Genomic DNA, 26,708 nt, shown 5'->3' with positions numbered 1-26,708 from the left:
CAAACAATCGAAGCTGCTGGTGCTGAAAGGGTTAAACATGGGTAATTCAACGATGCCTGAAAAAGTGCCTGAAGACAGTGGAGGTAGTTATCCTGGCTGCTGATGTAATATTTAGCCTATCATTTCACTAGTAGCCAGTGACATAACTGAGGCATGAGGCACAGAGGGTGCTAGCAAGTACCACATGCCTCAGTGATGTCACTGACTCCTAGCGGATCGAGGAACTGCTTTATCTCCGTTGTATGTAGGTGACAGGGGTACATTGGTTGCAGTGGACTGTGAATCATTGAATCGCCCCAAAATAAGTATGACCAATGAAATATACTTTAGCTGCAAGAATGAAGAGATTTGTTGTGCAGAGTCCGGATATATCTTGCTGAGACACTTTGGATTGTGGGGCACTGATGAAGAGGAGTATAAGGAGGCTGAAATGACTAAAGGACCCCATACATCAGAGATTGATTGTGTATAAAAATATTTTCCTTTTTCAATCGACTGTGGCAATTCTGCAATCGATTGAAAAAGGGAAAGATTTTTATACACAATCGATTGCAGAATTGCCACAATCGATTGAAAAAGGACAATATTTTTATACACAATCGGTTGCAAATTGCACGATTGCTGCAATCAATCTCTGATGTATGGGGGCTTTTAGCTGGAGCCAGTCTGTGTTTCAGCAGCCAGTGGATGACGTGACGTGACACCCATCAGATGCAGCGTCTCTGCAGGTTGCACTGTTTCTATGGTAACTGAAGGTAGAGGATGGGTCCTACTTTCCATTTCTCATCCCAACTCATTTATTTCTGCTTCTGCATAAAAATGACATGATCAAATCTTTCAGGCCGCAGTGGCTATCCGGGCAGCCGGTGGGGGCCTCCTGGCCTTTTTTTGCGAAACCGATGACACAAAAGTTACTGAAGGAATTGGTGATCCCTGTGCTCTGACGATGCATCCCAGGTTACTTCGCAGTGTGTGCAATCTCCCTTGAATGCTCTGAAAATAAATAAGAATATTTGCTGTGTAAAATACCTGAACTCGCTGAGGGCGGGTTGTTACTATTATGCACTATTTACAATTTATTTTCCAGGAGGGTCTCAAAATCAGTGTCCAAAAATATGCTTAAGAGGGGTCAACCTCTAAAACAAATACAGTGGCTTCTTGGTCTTAAAACTAATAAGAACACACTTGCTCTAGCCCAGTGGTCAAAGAACAGGGGTAATTTACCCCACATGGGGTAAAAATGAAATTCCTGGGGGTAATGGACGGTCAGCCGGGCATGCATATGAATCATTGTATAATATAGAATGATTCATATGCATGCCCGGCTGTGCCGCAGGGAGGCTCTAAGCCGGATGCCCGCTGAGATGTTATTACCAGCGAGCGCCCGGGTCCTTCCCTGCAGCGTCGCGTTAGCCGGAGGCTGGAGTTCTCTTCTGAACTCCAGCTTCCGGCTCTCTCCATGCGCACTATGGGAGAGACGTCATGACGTCTCTCCCATAGTTCCGAGGAGCAGCCGGGCGGACAGGACGGCGGCGGATGCAGGAGCGGGGGTGTTTTTTTATTTGTACAAGCGGCACTATAGGGGCATTATATGGGGGCACTACTACAGGGGCATTATATGGGGGCACTACTACAGGGGCATAACTGGTAGCACTACTACAGGGGCATAACTATGGGGGACACTACTATATGATTTCCTTTCAAATCAAGGGGGTAACGTCGGCATATCTAAATATATTTTGGGGTAAAAGGTAAAAAAGTTCCCTGACCCCTGCTCTAGCCCATGGACAAGATAATGTACCTGCTTATAGACATGAAAGGGATAAATACAGCTTCCAACATTCCCAATAGGGAATAGGATGTACCCACCAAATGCCACACCATAATCTGTTCATTCCATGTCTGATTCAGTGAGACCACCCCCTTTCCCATAAGTCCTGTTACTTAGGGTGATGATAATCAGGGCTTTACCTTGAAATTGGGACAGTTCGGTATGTATACTGAATGAAAACTGTTCCACAGGTTCAGCTTTTGCAGAATGGGGGTTTGCCATAATGATGCGTCTTATAATGTTGTCTAAACAGTTAACGGAAACATCTCCTGTAATGCTGGGCATACACGGCAAGATAAAATGTCTGTCAGACCGACAGACATTTTATCTGGCCGGCTGCCAGCCGCAGATGTCCGCGGCATACACTGTGAGAGAAATCTCACAGTGTATAGCCCGACATCTGCGCTCCGCCCCCGGGGGAGGAGACATTTCCCTGTTCCTTCCGTAGGAAAGAACACAGGAAATGTCTGTCGGCCGCGCTGGGCATACACTGCCCGATGCGGTCGACAGTTACCGGGTAAATATCGCATCGGACGGGCATGCTGGACAATCCAGCATGCCCGACCGAGCAATATTTAACCCTCGGTTGCCCCCCCCCCACGCTACAATTATCGCGGCGATCCGCCGATATCGGGCGGATCGTCCCGATAATTGCAGCGTGTATGGCCAGCATAACAAACACATCTGTAATGTCACAATGAGCCTGCACCGCCTAAGTTCTAACAGGATACAAAAGCCAGTCTACGAATCTCTTCATCCTCAGGCCTGGCACGGCTTAGGGAATGTAGATAGGAGACCGCCGGTTTCAATACCGACATCGAAATCCCGACAAGGGACTTAAGATAGGCGTAGAAATACAGACGCCTATCTTCATTCCGACACCGGAATGCCGAAGGACGCCAGCCTGGATTAGGTAAGTCCGGGGTGCCCTTAGTGTTAACGGCGGGGGGGAGGGTTAGGTTTAGGGAGCGTAGCGGAATTAGGTTTTGGGGGGGAGGGGTTAGGGTTAGGCACCTCCGTGAGGAGGCAGCCAGGTCGGCACTGTGGGGGGGAGGGGGGGGGGGGTGTTTGGGGCAGCAATGGGCGGGCTCAGCGGAGGTGGGCAGACCTGGGGTGTGCCTACCCCCTGCTATGCAATGTCAAGATTACCGGCATTGTGGAGCGGTTCAACGCAAATCGTATCAGCGGCTGCCTGTGCCGCACACCACTAGGGAAGCCCCAGTCACGAGGTGACTTGTCCACCTTTCTGGGTGGCCGGCAGTGCCTCTTGGCCATTCCGGGGGTTAGGCAAGTATGCCCTACTCGCAGCCTAACCCTATCCCTAAAATAAGGTGCCAACATTCTGGTTGTAGACATTCTGACAATGTCGACATATCATCTGAGCGTGCTGACATTCTGAATGTTGACAAAGTGATTGCATACTGTTACAGGGTATGCACCAATGTAATATAGATCAGGTACACATATTTGTCATATGACACAATGTCAGCTCCAATTTCCCACTTTCATTGTAGTTATAGTATTCCAAAAATATCATACTGCCTATAGGGTATGTGTTCGGCATCCCGGCGGTCTGGATGCTGACGCTTACCTTACCGGCGCCAGAATACCGACGCCAGTCAGAATACCAGCGCCGGCATCCCGATAGCCAGGATGCTGAAGGTAAGTAGCGGGGTGGGGGAAGGGTTAGGCACTAAGGAAGGAGGGTTAGGGTGCGGGGAGGTTAGGTTCAGGCACCAGGGAGGGCGGGTTAGGGTAGGGAGAGGGGCGAGGGTTAGCATATCAACCCCTGTCGGAATCCAAGCGTCGGGATCGTGACCGCCTGGATCCCGTCTGTTGGTGTTACATACCGATTCCGCCTATAGTCCCTGTTGCAGGATGCACTAAACAGATTTTAGGTCCCCGAAGAGAGCACAGCTTACAGTAAAGGAGATGCAGGCTCGGGAAAATGTGGGTGTGTTTGGATATATCAGTGCGGGAATATCTTGCACCGTTACATACACGTTGGACGTTGGGAGGGTGAATCTATTTACCATTATAAGAAATGAGGAGTGACTGAGGGTATAACACTGTGCAATTTGCATTTCTCCAGACCAGTGCATAATAAAAGCAGGAGACCTGGTCATTCTCTCACATGTCCATAAAAACACAAGCTATATAAACAGACACTTTCTGATGCCGGGTTAACGTACCCAATGATAGGTTTTCTGATCTCTCAGTGCAGTGTAATGTAAAACGCAGCTTTACGTGTCCTGTAAGAGCAGGATTTGGGCACTTACCATTCTGGATTATACATATACTTTAAATATGCACATGAGCCCATTCATACATACTTTTAACATATTTATAAAACACACATTAAGGCCTAATATGCACACTTCATGTAGGTGTTAAATGGCCCCCAGACCAGTGGTTCTCCTCTCCCTTAATCAAGTACCACTAACAGGTCATGTTTTCTGGATCACTTTAACCATGCGCAGGTGAGTTAATCTATGTTTGCTGTCCTAGACAACTACTTTTAGTTCATACCTTCTCCCCCGGAAGGTGCGGGAGATTCCTGATTTTCAGGTAGGTCACCAGAAGAGTGGGTGGATCTCACACATCCTGCCCATTTCCTAGTGAAGTGCCTATTCTTTATATTGTTCTTCCCAGGGGCGTTTTAAGAGAGGAGGGGCCCCTGTGCAGGCTCAGTGCGGGACCCCCTCTATCTAGCGGTGCTGTGGCAGGTGCAGTAGAGTAGATTCTGGCCTAGTGCCAGAATCTACTGCGCATGCGTGGGTCTCTGGGAAAATGGCGTCTGCACTATTTTCCCGTGGACAATAGTACTGTTCATGCACAAATCACCGCCATTTTCCCAGTGATTTTTTCAGCTCTGGCACGGCACTGCAGAGCAGCACTCTGGAGACAATAGACAGGTAAGTATAAAGATTATATGGGTGCAGGGTGTTCGGTGTGGGCCCCTCTGGACCAAGGGGCCCGTGTGCACAGCACACCCTGCACCCATTATAGATACGCCCCTGGTTCTGACTCTGCCCTATATTGGCTCTAATTCACACACTGGAGCGATCATGGCTCGATATGTTGTTCCAATTCAACCAAAGACGACATATCGGGCCAGATCGCTCAGTGTGTACGCCCAGTTTGTACGCTCCCGCGATCGTTAGCTATATTTTGCGGTCGGTCGTGCTGTATGGCCAACTGGACAATATCGCATGCAGCGCTGTGCAAGGTAATGAAGGACCAAACGAGGGATTATTCTGTCCTTCATTACATCGTTCTGATGTGTACTGCGAATACAATATGTCGGCCACCATATCGTCTGGGTACAGATCGTCTAATGTGTACCCGGCACTACACAGGATAGAACTACAAAGCCCAGCGTGTTCTGCCAGTCTGGTACAGGTGTACAGAGAAAGCTTTCTCCAGGCTGTCTCAGATGCAGAAGGTGCGTCCTACCACAAGAGTGACCTGTAGCAGAGATACAGTCTGTATTAATGCATTGCATACACATACTACATATATATACATTAAGACACTTATTTTACATGCTGCTAGCGGAACAGTACAAAGGACACATTAAGCCACTACGGCACAGGATCCATTACTACCTGTAGAGAAACAAATGCCACTGCCCCTCCTGCATAGATTGAGGTGGGGGGTCCAGTAATTATATTCTACGTCCACAAGAGCTGTTCAGTAGATCTGCAAATGAGAGCTGGAGAATGATCACGTCTTATAGCTGCTGCGGGCTCTAAACATGACTCCAGCAGTCGGAGGTTATGAATTCTTAAAGAAGGAACGTTTAGGAAGAAGGAGCCGAGAATCAATGTTATTTACATCTGTGCGGCAGAAGGAGAGGGAGAACCAAGTTCACATAATAATGTGTACACATATAAACTAAAAAGGGGAATCATTCAGTATTTGGATGCCCTCCTGCAACTTTTACTAAATAGATTGCTTTATCTTTTCCATTTGCACATGGCTCGGATTACCGTCGCTATAGATGGAAGCGGTAAGGGTGCGCTTACCTTTTTACGCACCTTGGCTTGTTAAATTATAACATCTGTTATTGTATTTTTTTGGTTGAATTAAATTAGCTGTTCAAAATTGTAGGACTTGGGAATGAGGGCCGGCGTACAGTTGGGAGGAATGACCTAGAAAGGTGGAGGCAACCACTAGCCCTAGTTCCACATGGTGGCACTCGCTGAGTCAGTCAGCCAATCAGCTCCTAACTGCCATCTCACAGGCTGTGCTTGAAAAATGACGGGAGCTGATTGGCTGGTACCGTATCACTTTTCACTCTGTCTCCTAACACTGCTTTGTAAATAGACCCCTTAGAGCCGTATTCAATTTGAGCGGACCCGTGATACTTTTCCTCCTCCCGGACTTTTTGCCTACTTTGCCTGTTTTGCAGGCGGAAAAGTATCGCGCGCGTGTCCGCATATCCCCGTATTCAATTTGAAAGTAGGCGAAAACGGGACCCGGCAAAACTTGAACAGGGGAAAGTACTGTCAGATTTGGGGAAATCAGCCTGACACCCCCAACTGCAATGGGGGTTAGCTATGGTACCCCCCGATTTAGCTTGCTGAAGGTTTTTGATGTTTTTAAACGGGCTCAATAGCTGCTAAATAGCGTTTTTCTATACGTGGTGCAGAATAGTATTCAGGAGTATTTTTTGCAGAAAATAACTTATCCCAGCATATTTGGGGTACTTGAAAATGGGGGTCAGTATATTTAAAACTTGCTAAAGTTAAGTTTAAAAAATCGTGAAAAATCCACCTGCTGCAAGCCCCTGCAATGTAAAAAACACATGGGGCATACTTGGGGACCCCCCCAGAGTCAAGTTCACTAGTTTTTAACTTTGTCCCCCAACTTTTTTTTTTTGGCCCCAAATTCAAAGTGATTTTTTTGGGGTGTCCTTAAGTGTTTTTTTTAAAACATTTTTGGCGCAGTTTACCTTTGGGGCACTATCTGAAGACTGCACCCCAAAACCCCAATTCTGCACTTTTTTCGCCTGCTATTCGTAGGCGAAACTTTTCCGCCTATTACATTGCATTGTCTTTCCGCCTAGGTGAAAAGACTTCCCAATTGAATACGGAGGAAAGTCAAAACAGGCGAAAATGACGTCATCGGTGAAAAGTTTCCGCAAAAAACGCATGAAAACTGCTTTTCGCCTCAAATTGCATAGAGCAATAGTATGTAAGCTGCACTGTTCCTCGGCGTCCTTCCCTCACAGACAGTCACCTTTTTGGCACACGGGACCCTCTTCACACCAGAGAACCCAAATGTGGCCTGCATACCTAGCGAAGCCTGGGCCTCTGGTGAGTGGGCCCTGCCATAGTCCTGCTCAACGTCAAATAATATCACAATATTCTGGAGCTGGTCTCTGTCTCCAAACCATGGGTGTATCTATAATGGGTGCAGGGTGTACCTTGGGCCCTGGGTCCAGGGAGGGCCTACACCCATACACCATACTTACCTCTCCCACGGAACTGCGGAATCACGTAGCTGCCATTTCTCTTGCACTCTACAGAAATCTCTGGGAAAATGGCGTGGAAGCCATGTTTGTGGAGGTCTGCGCATAGGCAGTGGGCTTTGGCACAGTGCCATAATCTCAGCGCATGCCCTGGGGAGGAGGGGGCTGCACGGAACCTGCCCCCATTCTCTTAAACCGATCCCTGCTCCAGACTACAATTATCATCAACCAGGTTGGGTACGCAATCCCGGCGCACACATTGCCAGCAGCCAGAATCCTGACAGTGGAAATCCCAATGCAAATAGGTAAATAATCTAATCCGAACCCACCTTTCCTGCAGCCTAAGCCTAACCCTCCCCTCCCGCATCCTAACCCTCGCCCTAGTGCCTAAACCTGACCCTAATACTCACCGTCAGTTTTGCCGCAGCCGGGATTCCGAGCATCGGCAATCTGTGTGTCGAGATGCTGACCACATGCCTTATGGGAAGGACAGGGAAGCTACTAACATTTTCAGTACCCAGCGATTATACTTGCAACAATTTGGGCCAAACATCTAATCATCAGATGTCATTCCGGGACTGGCAGAAAATGCGGCCAGATGCTGTTATTATCTGATAGTGTGTTTGTGACCATTGGGCATCTGGAAGTGTATTCTGGGATTTGCAGTTCTTCTACAATGCCTAAAGCATGTAGCCTGCTGCTGATCTACACCCCAATTCAAATTGATAATAATTTTTTTTCTAGAATGGTTAAAAACGACATGTGTGGGTAATAATCAACCCATAGCAATCAAATACACATGAGCGGAGGTAATGGCCGTCTGGAAGTAAAAAGAAATCATCCGAAATCAATGGGATTGAACCTGATTAAAGTGCTTATATTGTAATCGTGCAATTAAAGTCCAATGATCCTGCAGCTGCAAATATCTTCCTGCTCTATCAGATCAAAATTGCGCTGTGCGTGAAGCAACCACTCGTTTCTTGATGAAGGTTCACATTAAAAACTACTTGGTTACTGCAAATGCAATTAGAACCTATTATAATTGTATACTAATGTAATTGTGGAGAACTAAAAACTAGGGAAGTGACTTGGCCACATTGAGGCATGGCTGGGTGGGTCAGTATGGGGCTTTCCAAATGTTGGGCGCTATGAGTAATATTAATCCATTGCCAGTATCTTCTTTTCGGTTAGAATTTCAGGAGAAATCACATTAGCAGCTTAGGATCGCTTATATACTGTGTACTCCTTATGTATAGGCTCCTTGGTCAGAACGGAAGATATATAGTTTGTTTGTCCTTGAATAGTAGGGAAAAATACCGCACTTGTGTGTGTAAAATGCACCAACAGATGGCAGTATATCTCCATGTTCTCCACCTGTGTGCTGTCAGTAATAAGGATTTGCAACAAGCATCTCTGTGGATAGTATTAAAGAAAATCAGGTAACACGTATGGATTTGCAGTAAACATCCCACATTCACCGTGTATTCTAATGTATAAATTAGAAACAGCGATAATTCGTAGAGATGACTGGTTTAGGGGGTTATTTATCAAAACTCAGAGAGAGAGAAAATTGTGAGAGATAAAGAGATAAAGACCAATCAGCTTCTAACTGTCATTTTTCAAACGCAGTCTGTAAAATGTAAGTTAGAAGCTGATTGGCTGGTCTCTCTCACAAGCTGTGTTAAATACCCCCCTGATGCACAGTTTCTGCCATTTATAAGAAGGGCTGATTTGTATTCGCTTATTATATATAAGTGTTGAGTGAACATCTGGGCATTAGTTATTATTTAATAATAAATGCATATCTCTGCATTTATTAGAATGAGCAACGGACAAGGGAATAACCAGTACACAGCAATGCAGCAGTGCCATCTAGTGGCCAAATGACCATGGAAAGATGGTAACCTATTGGCTTATCATAAACATTAAATAAAATGTAACGTGCATTTTCTAGATACAGGAGTAAACCTGTCATCTGTAGTACGTAAGCCATTAAAAACAACTGGGGGTATATTTACTACAGTGCTGGTTTCTAGAAGTGGAGATGTTGCCCATAGCAACCAATCAGATTCTACTTAATATGTATCTAGCACAGTGGTTTCCAAACTGTGCACCGCGGCACTGTCATCAGGGTGCCGCAGCCGGAGGGAAGCTGCTGTCTTCTCAGCAGGCCTGGCCAAAATGTTGATCACGATCTACCGGTAGCTCGCAGAGCTCCCACCGGTAGATCGCGATCAACTTTCCGTCAGAAAGTGGATTGCTGGCCTCTGAAGCTATCAGAGGCCAAAGCAGCCCTGATCGCTTCAGCGTTCCCAGTGATGCAATTCGCGGGTGACGTCATGACGTCACCCGTGCACCCACGGCCCCGCGCAGCGCATCACTGGGAAATTGTGAGCATCCTGCTCGCCTGCTGGATCCAGCTTGATCCAGTCAGCGCAGCGGCAGCGTGAGAGACAGCAGGAGGAGCGGTCCTCAGCCTGAACTTCATGCAGGTAAGTTCTGCACAGGGTTGTGGGGGCTACTAGTGGGGGCACTGCCTAAGAGGCACTACTACAAGTGGTACTGCATAATGGGCTCAACTACAGGGGGCATTGCATAATGGGCAGTACTACAGGGTACTTTACATAAGGAGCACCACTACAGGGGGCATTGCATAAGGGGCACTTATACTGGGGGCATTGTATAAGGGGCACTACTACAGGGGGCATTGCATCATGGGCAGTACTACAGGGGGCGCTACATAAAGGGCAGTACTACAGGGGGCATTGTATAATGGGCAGTACTACAGGGGACTTTACATAAGGAGCACCACTACTGGGGGCATTGCATAAGGGGCACTACTACAGGGGGCATTGCATCATGGGCAAAACATAAAGGGCAGTACTACAGGTAATTTGGCTTAAGGGTGCCTTGAAAAAATTAAGGAGACCCTAAGGGTGCCTTCAACTGAAAAAGTTTGGGAACCACTGATCTAGCACCTTCTAGAAGATAATAGCTAGAATCTGATTGGTTGCTATGGGCAACACCTCCACTTCTAAGAACTCTCACTTTAGTAAATATAGCCCCTAGGAGTTTTTTATAACATGGTGCAGATTCCACAAATACACTATGGGGCTGATTTTGCACATGCACAGATCCCCAAACATCAATGGTGTAAGTCTATCATACGTATTGCGTACAAATCCGAATCAGGCCTTAGCTTGTCAGTCTCTGCTGGGACTTGTAGTTCTATAACAGCTAGAGAATGCTTACCCTCATACAAGAGTGATAAAGGCCAATCTTTTGACACTACAGCGCATTCATTTGTAGACATAAATCGCACAGATCCCCAGTGCCAGAGTGGTCTCTCTCAGCGGAAGACAGATCTGTGACCACCTTGCATGTCGGCTCAGACAGATTAGTCCGTAGAAGTCCTATGTTCAAACAAAGTGCTTAATGTAACCCAATTAAAAAGGATTGCTTCACCTGATTAAAAGAGAATTACAAGGAGAAGTCGGAGATTGGATTAGGATATAGCAGCTCTTGCTTAAAAGCTTTCAGGGAAATGTACCCTATGCATAAGAAATAGCAAATTATTATCAGAGTGTTCTGAGCTTTAGCCCAGTCACAGGGTTGTGAGGGGGGCTCAGAGCTTCCCTAATTCAAATACAGGGGTGTAAGTGAAGGAGTAAACCTGTCCCCTACTCCTCTCTAGCAGTCAGACACCGCTCCACAGTGCACACATGCAGTTCAGGGGTCACCATGTGCTATTTCTGCAATCACTTCCTGCAGGGGGAGCTAGGGAGGTATGTTGGGGGGCTAGGAGATGAGAACTTCTCTCTACCCCAGAAGGAGGCAGTTGATTATACTTTGGGGGCAGGCGAAGTAGGACTGCCCGTCAAGCAGCCATTGCAAGAAAATCTTAGAAGTTGTGATACATTGATGGTTGGTATGCCATTCCTAGATGAAGGTGCACACAGCCAGCCTGCTCCATAATGTCAGACACACAGAGGAGAGGGAAGGTGGGAGGAAGGGGAAGACAGAGAAGGAGAGTGACAGGGAGAGATGGGAGGAGAGAACGAGTGACAGGGAGAGATGGGAGGAGAGAGCGGGTGAAAGGGAGAGATGGGAGGAGCGAGAGTGACCGAGAGAGATGGGAGGAGACAGAGTGACAGGGAGAGATGGGAGGAGACAGAGTGACAGGGAGAGATGGGAGGAGACAGAGTGACAGGCAGAGATGGGAGGAGAGGAAGAGCGACAGGGAGAGATGGGAGGAGAGGAAGAGCGACAGGGAGAGATGGGAGGAGAGGAAGAGTGACAGGGAGAGATGGGAGGAGAGGAAGAGCAACAGGGAGAGATGGGAGGAGAGAGAGCGAGTGACAGGGAGAGATGGGAGGAGAGAGTAAGTGACAGGGAGAGATGGGAAGAGAGAGAGTGTGACAGGGAGAAGTGGGAGAGAGAGCGAGTGACAGGGAGAGATGGGAGGAGAAAGAGTGACAGGGAGAGATGGGAGGAGAGAGTGACAGGAAGAGATGGGAGGAGAAAGAGTGAGAGAGAGAGTGACAGGGAGAGATGGGAGGAAAGTGAGAGAGAGAGAGAGAGAGAGAGTGACAGGGAGAGATGGGAGGAAAGTGAGAGAGAGAGAGAGATGGGAGGAGAGAGAGCGTGACAGGGAGAGATGGGAGGAGAGTGAGAGAGAGTGACGGGGGGAGATGAGAGGAGAGTGAGTGACAGGGGGAGATGGGAGGAGAGTGAGTGAGAGTGACAGGGGGAGATGGGAGGAGAGTGAGTGACACGGGGAGATGGGAGGAGAGTGAGTGACAGGGGGAGATGGGAGGAGAGTGAGTGAGAGTGACAGGGGGAGATGGGAGGAGAGAGTGACAGGGGGAGATGGGAGGAGAGTGAGTGAGAGTGACAGGGAGAGATGGGAGGAGAGAGAGAGAGTGACAGGGGGAGATGGGAGGAGAGAGAGAGAGAGTGACAGGGAGAGATGGGAGGAGAGAGAGAGAGAGTGACAGGGAGAGATGGGAGGAGAGAGAGAGAGTGACAGGGGGAGATGGGAGGAGAGTGAGAGAGTGACATGGAGAGATGGGAGGAGAGTGAGAGAGAGTGACATGGAGAGATGGGAGGAGAGTGAGAGAGTGACATGGAGAGATGGTAGGAGAATGAGAGAGAGTGACATGGAGAGATGGGAGGAGAGAGAGTGTGACATGGAGAGATGGGAGGAGAGTGACAGGGAGAGATGGGAGGAGAGTGACAGTGAGAGATGGGAGGAGAGTGACAGTGAGAGATGGGAGGAGAGTGTGAGAGAGTGACAGGGAGAGATGGGAGGAGAATGTGAGAGAGTGACAGTGAGAGATGGGAGGAGAATGTGAGAGAGTGACAGTGAGAGATGGGAGGAGAGTGTGAGTGAGTGACGGGCAGATGGGAGGAGAGAGAAATGTACACTGTGATAAGAAAGGAACAAATATCAGGCTAGAGTGGGTAAATTTACGAGAAGGCAAATAATAAGAGGGTAAGTAGTGAGGGGCTGGGTGAACACTAAGGACTATCAATCAGCCATTTGCTCCCAAACCCCAGAAAATGGATGAAAGCTGTTGTTCAGACAACTTTTTAAATCAAACAGATTTAACCAACTTGCCTGACTGACGTTTTTCGTGTTTTCTGGTGTTTGGGAGCAAATTGCTGATTGTCATTTGCTTCTATACATTACTGCATTTTTATTCCAACCAGCCAACTAGTTGGATGGTTGGAGGAAAGTTTGTTTGGTGTATGGCCAGCTTAAGAGTGTATTCAATAATACAGGTACCGTGTTTCCCCGATAATAAGCCCTACCCTTACTTTTGAAACCCGGTCCAAAATAAGCCCTACCCCGAAAATAAGCACAGTTCTCTGTGATAAAAAAAGGAAAACTACATGGGGTGACACAGGCAAAGGTTGCTAGAGGGAGAGAGGTGCCCACAGGCCTCCTCCTCGGTTAAACGACCCTCTAGGAGTGGCGCTGCTAAATGAAAAGGGGCCCATGTAGAATTGGGCGTGTGAATGCCGAGCCGGATGCATCCAGTTCTGCAACAGTAGCATATGCACCAGGTAAACAGCAGCATTATATTATTCCTGAATGCAAAATTGTTAATTAAGTAACGTGACTATGTGGCCATGACTTCACGTAACACAGCGGCCACACTAGTGATTTATATACATTGGGAGGAGTCCAGATGTCATTTCATGGCATGAGAGAGCGGATCTATGCAATAAGTACACACATATGTTAGGTTATACATGAGCTCTAAAGTGTTAAAACGTTTAAATCCATTTTGCCCTCTCTGCAGCCAAATCTCCAAGATCATTAATGAACTCATAGCAGTAAACGAACACCATAGCAGTAACACTTATACTCCTTTTCCACCTAAATTCCGGGTCTGACCCGGAGTTGGAACAAAGTTCCTATCCGGATCAGACCCGGAATTTTGCTGGCGCTGACTCGGGATATTCCCGAGTCAGCGCCGCTCACACCGCAGTCGGGTCTGCATAGACCCGGCTTTTGCGGAGTGAAAGTGGACGCTTGGAGATGACGTCATCTCCAAGCGCCACTGAAGCCGGACCAATCGGCCGGCTAGCAGCGCACTCCAGGTCTTCGTGACCCGGAGTGCGCTGTTCCCATAGCAGGGTTTCACGGGCTACGCCCGTGTTAAACCCTGCTAGTTACCTGGGATGGATTGCCGGGTCACTCGACCCAGCGATCCAACCCTCTGCCCTTTTACACCAGGGAGCTGCCCGGGTTAACCCTTCAAAAACCCGGGTTTTAGCTCCGGTGTAAAAGGGGTATAATACACAGTATATCCACAATGTTTTCTGAGTTCTACAGTCCACCCATGGCTCTCTAGCTGTTGGACTACAAATCCCAGCATAACCTTTCAGCATTCCATCACAGCTGGTTGCTTAAATTGCTGTAGAATATGAGAGCAAAAGTAAGAATCTGAAATTTTCCAGATAGAGGAGTCGTTAGCTAAAAGCTTCTGAGAGATTGTGCAAATGAGAGCTGGAGAAAAGCTACTTGTGGAAGCTGACAATGTGAGAAAGAGCCCTGTTATTCTGTGTGAAATATCTCATTCTGCCAGAAGTCATTTGCTCCTGAAACCCTGCTAAAACTTCCCGTAATACTGCTCTCTCACAACGGGTTCGGCATTAAAATGGCATGTTCAAAGTGTCAGAGACAATTCAGGGCTCGGAAGAGGAGGGGGAGTTAGAGTGGAAGATGGATGGAGAGAAATTTAATGGAGGGAAAAGAAATAGGAATATTAAACACGTCAGCTCCAATCCTACTAGCAATGGGGGTCTGCTTGCTACATCTATGAGACTCTTTTACTTTAAAGACAAAATGAGGTGAGTGTTTTATTTTGGGGCAATAAGAAAAAGATTTGTAAATACCCTTTATCACATTTCACATGATGTTGTGAGCAGAGAGGCATTGGGACACCCATCTGAGCTCTGTCTGATCTGTGCACAGTAAAATACTCCATTTTCTCCTCCCACCTCTTCTATGATATGCCATGCTGAGAGGTAGGAGGGGGGGGGGTGTAACTGGCAGCCATGTTGGTCTCCCTTATAGAGAGATTTTGAAAAGGAGATAATGATTTAAATGATAACAGCTAAGAAAAAAATACTATAATTTCCTTAAAATGCACTTAGTATGCTGTTTGAAGGGGAAGGGAATCTTCACAACTGATTTCAATAATCAATTTCCCCAGTCTGCTGATTAACTGCCTCCTTATTCCTCAAAAAGTACAATATTCTAAAAGGTAATGCAGCGTCTAGAGACGCTGCAAGTAGGCGTCTCAGTCTTCGCTTATTCGGTGGAATGAATGTGCACCAGGGAAGGGCTTTGTAGTGGCATTAGCATAAAGTCACAGGTACAACTGCGGCAAAAGAAGCAAGGGCGGACACGACTGCGTTCAACTGAGAATAATGCCCACTGGCTACTCAGTTCCTGGTGCTACCGTGTTTCCCCGATAATAAGACACTGTCTTATTTTTTGGGGGGGTCAAAAAAACACCATAGGGCTTATTTTCTGGGTACGTCTTATTTTCATTAACATTGACAGCAGTGCCCCTTATGCAGCCTCCCTTGTACAGTAGCAGTGCCGCTTATGCAGCCCCCCCCTGTAGCAGTGTCCCTTATGCAGCCTCCCTTAGTGCAGTGCAAGCCCCCCTGTAATTGATCTCCCACCCACCAGTACAGTACGGTACTTACCTGACTCGCTGCCATCCGGGATGTCCCTCTCACTTGCGCGCTGGCTGGATCTAACATGATCCAGCAGGCGCGGCCACGCAGGATCCTCAGCGCGCGGGTGACGTGCATGACTGGCAACGCTGGCCTCTGAAGCGTTCCCAGCTCAAAATGGGGATTTTGGTAGGGGTCCTTCTTTGAGGAAGGGGCTTATTGCTGATGCTGTTGGGGCCCGGGGCCGTATCGTGGGTGAGGGGTAGTGACTTTGCAGATCATAGCTTCTTATGGGCCCACGCTGTCACCTGCCAGGTTTTAGATGAAGAACTGGTCATGTCAGGACCTGTGGTAGCTCTGCCCCACAACCAAGCTCACATTTATAGTTCCTTATACCTAGGCTTGCCATATGATGCCTTTAATTTGGGACACATGTGAATTATAACTCTTTTCCACCAAACTCCCGGGTCCACTGAACACGGGGTAAAGCCGTGTCACAGTGGCTTGAACCCCGTGTACACCACAGGCTGAACCAGGGGAAATTGCAGAGGCTTACATCATCTCCAAGCACCAGGAAATGCGGCTCTTCCAATGCTGTGAACGTGACCCGGGTCAGATGACCCAGGATACCCGTTTCCACAGAGCCTTACCCAGGTCTTACCTGCGTAAAACCATGAGCCATTTCTACTGAGCTGCAACACGATCTCACACGGCAATATACAGTATAACCCGGGTTTTAGCAGCAGTGGAAAAGGGGTGAAATGGAGACTTGAAGTCAGCCAGCCACAGAACCTGTGTAATTCATATGTGTCCCGTATTAAAGGGATGCTATGGCCTAGTTATACCTACTTATCGTCACACATTTCCCAGGACTTAGATTTACAGTCTAGTCAGGTGCTTTGAGTCCTGGAAAATGTCCCGGGTTATTCTAGATCAGTGGTACTCAAACTCGGTCCTCAGGACCCCACACAGTTCACATTTTCCAGGTCACCCAGCAGGTGCACAGGTGTATTCATTACTCACTGACACATTTTAAAATGTGCACAGGTTGAGCTAATTATTTAACTTGTGATTTTGTGAGGAGACCTGGAAAACATGCACTGTTTGGGGTCCTGAGGACCGAGTTTGAGAACCTGTGTTCTAGATTGTTATATTGTTTGATGTATATTTAGTCCACGCTGTCGTCCTACCTTGTGAAATCATTTCTGCGTGAGGGTCCTTGTACTCACATTGGGGCATTACAGCCAAGGGATTTTGGGAATGTAACACCTGGGAAGCCCAGTGGCTTCACCCCGTGGTGTATGATCCCGACATAGTGCTGCTTGAATGGCAATGAGGTGCACAGTAAAAAGTGTACAAGTGTTAGGGGGCCCATTGCTGTTGTGCCCAGAGAATGGCAGATAAACAAAAACGCTCAGGAGCTGGTTCAGACCTGCTCGATAGGATGCCATCGCTCATAGCTGGCCGATATTTGCAATCTGCGCAAGCGTATGTATCACAATCAGGGTGCGCGAACCTCTGTGATAGATCGGGAAGCGCTCGCTTGCCCAGCATAGAGAGCCCAGTTGAATGAGTGACAGGAGAGGCCGTTTGTGGGTGGTGATAGGGACTGGCCACTAGAAACGGGGGAGTGGAGCTTTGAACGCAGGCGTGCCTGAGTGCTTCAACGCTGTTTCAGAGGCGTGCATAATTAACAGGCAGCGTCATTGTACACGTCACCTGGTTGTATTTCACACTGAAGTGATTGCAGTGCTTGCGGAAGGGTATAGTCAACCTCAAGTCCTGCGTTCGCTTCCGATGGTAACCGATGTGCCGATGGTTCTATGCACTTCCAGGAGATGACGTGCGCAAGTGGGCGTCTTATGAATGAGTGGGCGTCTGCATATACGAAGTGATCGCACGCCAAGACATAGTGGGCGTGCTAATGCCTTGCCGTACGATCGCCTACCTGACTGGGCGTGCATCGGAGCTGCATATGCTGGGTGCGAGCAAATGCATCTAGCGAGCACGTCTGAATGAGCTCCTCAGTGCAAAAGGGTGATCTAACTAATAACAACTAAGCTAAGGTGAAAAAAAAGACCAGGAACAGCTGCCCAAGTCATCTCAAATCAATCACACAGGAAGATAGATGGCAGCTGGGGAACGGCAGATCACAGAGGGAATTTAATTAAAGCTGATATTACATGAGGGGAAGGTATTAAGGTTCTCCTGAGCTGAATGTTAATATTTGTGGAAGGTACTGTTAAGGCCCCCATACATCAGGCGTCCGATCCTGCAATCAGATCGGAAACGGAGATCTGCTGGTCGGAAATGCCGACCAGCGACCATCGATGTTCCGCGATCTGTGGCAGAATCGGTGAAATTCTACATGTTAAATTTTAACGATGTACCAATCACGATAATTTTGTGATCGTAGTCGGCATATCTGTGAAACCGAACGTTGGATTTCACCGATCCTGCGATGCCGGGTTGCAGGATCACAGGAATGCAGCGAACTGTGGGGGCCAGTGGGGGCCCCTGGGCAACAAACATGTGGGGGCCCCAATCATTAAAAGTTTTATATATATATATATATATATATATATACACACACACACACACACACACACATACACGTATGTATGTATATGTTATATATATATATATATATATATATATATATATACACATATATATATATATATGTATGTATAGTATGTATATATATAATTTAACTAATATATATATATACATATACACACACACACACACACACACACATCGGGCTACCTGCCTGATGTCCAATGCCCCCTGTAGTTGTGCCCCTTCTGGACTGCCCCCTGTAGTTGTGCACCTTCTGCAATGCCCCCAGTTGTTGTGCCCTTCTTCAGTGCCCCCTACCCCTGTTGTTTTGCCCCTTCTCAAGATGCCCCCAGTAGTTGTGCCCCCAGTAGTTGTGCCCCTTTCTTAAATGCCCCCTGTAGTTGTGCCCCCTACAGTAATAGCCCCAGTAGCTCTCCCTCCCCGTCCACACCCCTGTGAAAACACTTACCTGTCTTCGCTCCACGCTGTCAGGGCTCCCGAGTCCCACCGTCACTGCTGCTGCCGCTGTCTGCTGGATCTAACTGGATCCAGTAGAGGCGCGCAGGCTCCTCTCCTCTGCAGTGCGTGGGTGATGTTATGATGTCACCCGCGCACTGCCTCACTGGGAACGCTGGCCTCTGAAGTGATCAGGATTCAACGTTCCCACTTACCTTAAGTAAATTGGTCACAATCTACCGGCGGGGGCTCCGCGAGCTTCCAGTAGATCGCGATCACCCTTATCGCCAGGCATGTGGCCAGGGGTCAAGAACAGTGTGTAGGGGCCCCCTATGTGTGGGGGCCCCCAGGATGACCTCCCTTGTCGCCCTGCCTATAATCTGGCCCTGGTCACTGAGGGGGCTATTCATCATGACTTCATTTTTACAAAAGCAGGTGAAAATGCACATATTCACCTGCAATTGTAAAAATTAAGTTATCGGGCCATTCATCATGAAGGTAAAGCAGGAGATATCACAGATATCAATTATCAATTATTATTATTACTATTATTATTATCCATTATTTATATGGCACCACTCAAAAAAGCAGCAGGGTATCAATTAGTCCTTTTCATTTGCACTAATACATATTCAGGGCCTGATTCAAAGATTTATGTAAAGCCGATATTTTCGCACATTGAGCAAATGCAAATGCGCAAAAGCCGCACTGCGTACTCGCAGCAATTGCATTGTGATTACTCTCGTACATAGGAACCACTTGCAAAAAGAGAGACAGTTATACCTCTCTCACACTTGCTGCAATAACCCGGGTTACTGTGCAGTGTGAAAGGGCCAGGCAAGTTGGGTCAAGCGACCTGGCAATTCAACCCTGGTCACGAGAAAGGTTGAACACGGGTTCAACCCGACTCATGATGCATACTTGCCAACTCTCCCTGATTGTCAGGGAGACTCCATAAAATAGTAGCACATGAAGAGTCCACCAATCTCCCTGATTCCACCTTACCCCCATTATGAAGCTGTTAAATAATAAAAAAAATATTGAGATATACATTCAAATGGCGACATTAGTATCATTTCCCTGCATTGGTTATAGGGCACAATGATTCCTATGGCTACATGTATTTTCTGAAAAGTATCAGTGTGTTTTCATCAACAAGTACTGACATCTTACTGACTGCTTTGGGGCTCATTTACATTTGGATGTAAGTCATACTGCACTTGCATACCATCCCTATTTGGCCGGGAGCCTCCAGAAAATCGGGTGCCGCTCCTGGCACTCCCGGTGGCTGCTGACCCCTCCACCCCCCCACTTCCCCACGCCCCATGCACGGGAGGCCGGTGACGCAATTCACACTGGGGCCAAAATGACGCTATTGTGTGGCCACGCCCCCCTGTCTGCCCATAGACCTTTCCGCCAACGGCCCGTATTTCGGTCACACCCACTATTCTGGTCACGCCCCCTGCAATGCTGATCTGGCTGCTCCCTCCCGGAAGGGGCAGCCAGAATATCGGCAACCCTCATGTAAGTCAGTATTATGACACGCCCCTGGGATGTAGCAGGACACGCCCACATTACAGCCACGCTCATAGGTGCTGCTTTCACAGTCTCCCTGAAATGTTTTTTCAAAAGTAGGCAAGTATGACATGATGCAGTGTGAACGGGTAACAGGGTCGATGCAACCCGGGTCCAATTTACTGAGATCATCTCCAAGCGCCGACTCAGCACGTGATGGCGCTGACATCATCGGCCCTGCATTATTGCCTGGTCTGGCTGCCAGTCTGAAAGGGGTCTCAGCTAGGGCGCGCACGGGATGGACATGTGAACAAAATCAATAATTGCCTACATTTTTTATCTCCTTGCCGGGAGAACCCGGAGAGGAGAAAGATTGAGTCGCGACGGGGGGGGGGGGGTCTGGGCCGGCCTGACATATTGCTTCGTTAAGTCCCACCCCTTTGTGACAAATTGCTGAGATTGGAGCAAATGTACATAAGGGGCGGGGCTAAATGACACGATTCATGCAGAATTGCGTCATTAAGACCCGCCCCCTACACGGGGACCCGCGATCGCCGTAGAAGTTCTCCCCATTCTGCCCACTTCACTAGGGAGTGGACAGAAAGCGAGAGAAGTGCCTACATCCAGGAAACAGCGTTTATACGTTCAGACACACCTCCGTATTTCTAACCACCCCCTAATTACCACCTCCAAACACTGACTAATACCCCATTCACATCAGAATGCCGGGGCAGAACTATGGGAGACAGTGGAGGCGCCTGCTGCCAGGCTCCAGCTCTGAAGGGGCACCTCCATTGTCCACAACATATTTACCCCACTTAGGGCTGTAACTATGTACCCAGAGTGTACCGTCACGGCCGCCCAATACATGGCACCCCTTTCCGGCACCTGAGGCCACCATACACTATGGAGAGCTCCATGTTAGAACATCAGCTGCTGCCTTTGTCTATCTATAGCCTGTCTGCATGCGAATTGCTACATTACAGTGTCAGCGGCTGTGACTTTGGGCACTAAATTGTAACTTGCTCCCGGGCGTCTGGGATGAACTTACGCCACTGACCGGACCCCTCCAAAAATTCTGGGTCTGGGTAATCAGTAGCGGCCCTCTCCCTCTCTCAGCGATAGTCATTATCCCCCATGGTCACTAGACATCCCTAATCTGCATTGCCCATACTTACTTACGAGCACCCACTTACGGAGCGTGAACAGTGCAATATGCCAGTTATGCTCTGCATGGGTGTACGCAGTTCTGCCTCAGCCCCAATGTTACAGTACAGCTACCATTTTGTTTTCCTCTCTCCAGAAAATATATATTTTTAAGACATTAGAACTATTAATTTACCTACTTAAGAATTGTGGTTTTCCCCCCATTAAATAACCTGAGATGTATAGGGTGAAGTGGAAATGCCCGATCGCTAGCGAAAGCGCCCATTTTCTCTGGCAATAGGGCTGTCAGTGCCCTGAGATATCTGTATCACAGCGTTTTCTGTTATGGAACAAGGAGCCCTGATTGAAGTGAAACATAGCTTTGGCATTTAGCACACAGCTATCACACTGACGCCAAGGACAGGAGTGTCTGCTCCAGCTCCTGTGTACGGTAATACTGTGTGATTTAGGAATATGCAGAGTGTTTGGAGTAGTGTCTGCCAGCCTCCGTCATGCACACATCTCGTAATCGGGGTTCATATTTTTAAGAGCGGTAATAACAAGTTCTGACAAACATCTCTTGATTCATTGTGGAGCCGGGGTCTTGGGTGATGGCGGCGGATGATAGCGGAGGCTTTTTCCCTGACGCGCTGCACTTGTGACAAGAGATGAGGAGAATGTGCAGGATAGAAGCGTTTCTCCTCTGTGACACTGAGCTCTCTCCATCGCACTCTGCATACTGATTCCCCCCTCTCAGCTCTCTACATTTATTCCTGTCTCTTCAGCTGCCTGTTCAACACCCTCTCTCGTGTAAGTATATGTATACATGACGATCATTCTCACTGTGGCAGCGCGTTTCTCATCCTGTCACCGGTTCCCGCTGTTGTCAGGCCAGTCAGGGAGTTTGCTATCACAGGGTGGGCTGGCAGATATTCCCTGAGGGGAGGGTGGGGGGGGGTGGGGCACACACTTAGTTGCTCACAATTTACAACCATTTTCAGGGACATGGGGGGAATTCATGAAAGCTTGGAGAGCGGTAAAATTGTGAAGATAATGTACCAACCAATCAGGGACGTTTCTAGAGAGGAGGGGGCCCGTGTGCAGTCTCCGAAACGGGGCCCCCTCCTCTATGGCCGGCGGCGCAGTGAGCTGTGTGCGGCCAGTGCTAGAGTTATAGACTCTGGGCACTAGAGTGCGCCCAGAGTCTAGAGAGTATGCGCAGGTCACAGAGAAAATGGCCATGGCGGTCATTTTCCCTGTACTGTGCATGCGCAAACGACGGGAAAATGGCCGTGGTGGCCATTTTCCAGTCGTTTTTACATCGCCGGACCCCGCACCGACGCGGGACTCCGGAGAGGTAATTAATATTATGTGTGCAGTGCGGGGCCCCCATTAACCCAGGGGCCCGTGTGCCCCTGCACCCATTATAGCTACGCCCCTGCAACCAATCAACTCCTAACTGTCACTTTTCAAACACAGGGCCTGATTCAGACCCGGTCGCTATCTGCGTACGCTCGCTGGATGCATAAGCAAATTTTTCAAAGTTATGCCATGGGAAGCGATCGCTCGCCAAGGCTTAAGCACGCCCACCATGACTTAGTGTGCGGCCACTTTGTGTTTGCGTATGCCCAATCGCACAGGCAGAGCCGCCCACCAGCACCACGTCATCTCCAGGAAGTGTATTAAAACATTGGTACATCGAGCACCATCGGATGTGAACGCAGTGCTTGAGGTTGCTTTACCCTACCGCAAGCATTGCGTGGAAATCAGTGTAAAAAAAAGGCAAGTGACGTGTACTATGACGCTGCCTGTTAATTATGCACGCCTCTAAAACACCTGCGTTCGCATCTCCAGCCCCCTGTTATTAGTGTCCTGCCCGTTACCACCCACAAATGGCCTCTCCTGTCACTCATTACCCTGGGCTGCCTTTGCTGGGCGAGTGAGCGGTATGCGATCACAGTGAGTAGTTCGCGCATGCGCAGAACAAAGCGTGCGCATGCACGTACGCAGAACATCCGTCCGCTTGCGAGCGCACGCATATAGCGAATGGGTCTGAATCAGGCCCACAGCCTGTAAAAACTGACAGTTTGGAGCTGATTGGTTGATAATTTATCTCTCTCCACTTTATCTCTCTCCAAGCTTTCATGAGTACTCCCCATTTTCCGGCAGAGGTTACGCTTAGTGCATTTTAAGCATACCTTGGTGCCGTACCGTCCCCCTTTTTAAAATTAACTGATTGTCACATTTGTTTTAAAATCTATTGAAAGAAAAATCCATTATCTAAAATCAATTCTCACTTATAAATTTCTCACCCCAATACCTGGATATTGGGGGTCCCACCTATGAAAATGTGTCCCCCCCACCGTAGTGCAGCCCTAGGTAGTCCCTGGGAAGGGACCTTATTCAGGTAAATAGATGAGGAAATTAGAGTCTTATTTATCAATGAGTTTAATCAATCACAAAAGGCCAAATTCAATTCAATGCAAAGTCGAATAGGGAGGGAGCTCCCGCAGCTATTCAACACACCGCGCTGTTTGGGCGAGCTAAAGGATTTCTTCTCGCACCCCCCCTGTGGAATGCGAGGAGAAATCCAGCGAAAGTGCCGGGCACGCAGCTGTTTGCCGGCTTAGTGCAGCGCTACAAGCCGCACGGCTGGCACTTTAGTCGGAGAATGCAGGTTCTCGTGGCTAAACACCCAGTTTAGGTCGCGAGAACTGGCATTCTCTGACTTAACCAAATCCCAACCAGGCAAACAGCACAGTGTATTGAATAGCAGTGGGAGCTCCCTCCCACGGCTATTCATCATCGCATTGAATTGAATTGAATTTGTCCCAATGAGTGATAAAACTTGGCTACAGCCAATCAGCTCCCAACTGTCATTTTTTAAATAGATGACAGTTAGGAGCTGATTGGCTGGATCACCATTAGCAATTACTTTTATCACTCATTGTGAATGATCAAACTTGTTGATAAATAAGGACCTATGAGGCCTATTCATCAACACTAAAATTACGGTGTTGTGGACATTTTTCTTAATTACCATTCTTTTTAGTATTCATGAACACACTTAATGCAGGAGATATCAGTGATATCTCCTGGTTAAGTCCACCTGCGTTAATTCCACACTCCCCATACATTAGTACATTAGTATGGGGATGTAGAAATTAGGCCATTCATTAAATTACGAAAACTATGTATTTTCGGAATTTGATGGTGTTACTATACGCCACTCTGAGGTGGCGTACAGCGGGTTACACTTACCTGCTTTCAGCGTCCCTCCTCTGGCTCCGGCTGCTGCTCTGTGTGTTCTCCCGGCAGCACACAGTACAGTTTATATATATATATATATATATATATATATTTTTTTTTAGTAATTTTTTTTTTTTAACTTTACTGTTTTCTCCTCTTCAGACGGGAGGTGGAGGTCCACAGTGCAGCGGCCAGGTAGGTGGTGGACAGTGAGGTGAACGTAACGGCGGATGCGCAGCACTGATTACAACTGTGGTAAGATAGAGCAGGCAGGGAAAAGTATCTATTTTCCGAAGAGCTGTCATCACAAAAATAACAGCTTTTCGGAATAGAAAATTATGGAGAGGAGGACAAACTCCTCCAGTAATTAGGTAGAACTCCATTCGAGTTCTAAACCTAATTACCTCCATCGATATTTTAGTTATGATGAATAGGCCCCTTTATTTGTTAATCCACTTTTTAGAAATGAAACTGTGGCTGCACAGATCAACTTAATAGCCTTTCACAGGTGTATGGAATTTAATGTAAACAAGAAAAAAAATACCCCCCCCCCCGAGCTTACTGCCATAGTCCAGCAAGAAGATTTGAATACTACATGATAATTGTTGCATAAATTTGCAAAGATATGTTTAAGCACCGGCTGCGTCAAGACGTCTTTGTACCGGTGTCCCTAATGCTACATGACAGGGTTGCCATCAGAAATCGTGGGGCCCGGGACTTACAAAATAGGCAGGGGCCCCCCCACCTCCCTGTGTTTCTGCAACTCCAGCCCTGCAGTGTCTCCCTAGCCAGCACCCCTCTGTTTCTATTCTGCCCCCTACAACCCACAGACATTTACCTTCTCCTGTATCTTCTGGCTGTTCCTCCTTGCGCTGCAGCCGGATCCTCTGTCAGTGGTGCGGCGTGCATGATGTAATGGCGTCATGTGTGCCTTACCTCAATAAAAAAAATAAAAACGTTATTGTACCAGTTGCAATCCCCCCACATTTCACTCTCTCTCAGCGATCCCCCCACATTCCCCTCTCTCAGTGACACCCCCTACTTTCCCCTCTCTCAATGATCCCCTCCACATTCCCCTCTCTCTCCCAGCGATCCCCCCTACATTCCCCTCTCTCAGTGACCCACCACATACACACTCCCGTCTGTCAGTGACCCTCCCCACAAACACTTCCCTCTGTCTGTCAGTGACCCCCCCCACACACACATACACTCTCCCCTGTCTGTCGGTGACCCCCCACACATTCACCCTGTCTGTCAGTAACCCCCCCCACACACACACATACACTCTCCCCTCTGTCTGTCAGTGACCCCCCACACATTCACTCTGTCTGTCAGTAACCCCCCCACACACAAACATACACTCTCCCCTCTGTCTGTCAGTGACCCCCCACACATTCACTCTGCCTGTCAGTAACCCCCCCACACACACACATACACTCTCCCCTCTGTCTTTCAGTGACCCCCCACACATTCACCTCTGTCTGTCAGTAATCCCCCCACACACACATACACTCTCCCCTCTGTCTGTCAGTAACCCCCCCACACATTCACCTCTGTCTGTCAGTAACCCCCCCAAACACACACATACACTCTCCCCTCTGTCTGTCAGTGACCCCCACACACACACATACACTCTCCCCTCTGTCTGTCAGTGACCCCCACACACATACACTCTCCCCTCTGTCTGTCAGTGACCCCCCCCACACACACACATACACTCTCCCCTCTGTCTGTCAGTGACCCCCACACACATACACTCTCCCCTCTGTCTGTCAGTGACCCCCCACACACACACATACACTCTCCCCTCTGTCTGTCAGTGACCCCCCCCCACACACACATACACTCTCCCCTCTGTCTGTCAGTGACCCCCCACACATTCACCTGTCTGTCAGTAACCCCACCTCTGTCTGTCAGTAAGACACACACACACATACCACTCTGTCAGTGCCCCCCCAGACAGACACACACCCTGTTTGTCAGTGCCACACCACAGATTCCCCTCTGTCTGTCAATGCCCCCCCACCACACACACATTCCCTTCTATCTTTCAGTGCCCCCCCAGACACAGACATTCCCCTCATCTGTAAGTGCCCCCCCCCCCCAGACATTTCCCTCTGTATCATTGCCCACCCTCCTCCACCCCTGTCTCTCAGTGGTACCCCTCCCCAATTAACTTACCTCTGTCACTGTCCTGAGAGGCTCTCCGGCTCACTTCCGTCTGTTGCAAGGGGCTTGACTTGCAGAGAGTCCGTGTGGGCAGACTGGTGAGTC

The 26,708-nt window shown here is 48.3% G+C and overlaps 1 long non-coding RNA gene across 1 annotated transcript; it reads right to left on the bottom strand.

The window, feature by feature from the left end:
• Nucleotides 1-649: 649 nt before the first annotated feature.
• LOC148506072 (uncharacterized) lies at nt 650-26,708 on the bottom strand. Its single transcript, XR_015869817.1, has 3 exons — nt 26,616-26,708; nt 25,273-25,370; nt 650-993 (listed from the first exon to the last, which is right to left on the bottom strand). It is a non-coding gene; the product is annotated as an uncharacterized LOC148506072 (long non-coding RNA).

This window comes from Taudactylus pleione, unplaced genomic scaffold (genome assembly GCF_031769625.1).
Source record: "Taudactylus pleione unplaced genomic scaffold, aTauple2 ptg000428l, whole genome shotgun sequence".
Lineage (NCBI taxonomy): Eukaryota > Metazoa > Chordata > Amphibia > Anura > Myobatrachidae > Taudactylus > Taudactylus pleione.
The sequence above is the reverse complement of the archived record's forward strand: the minus strand, read 5'-3'. Positions and strand labels throughout refer to the sequence as shown.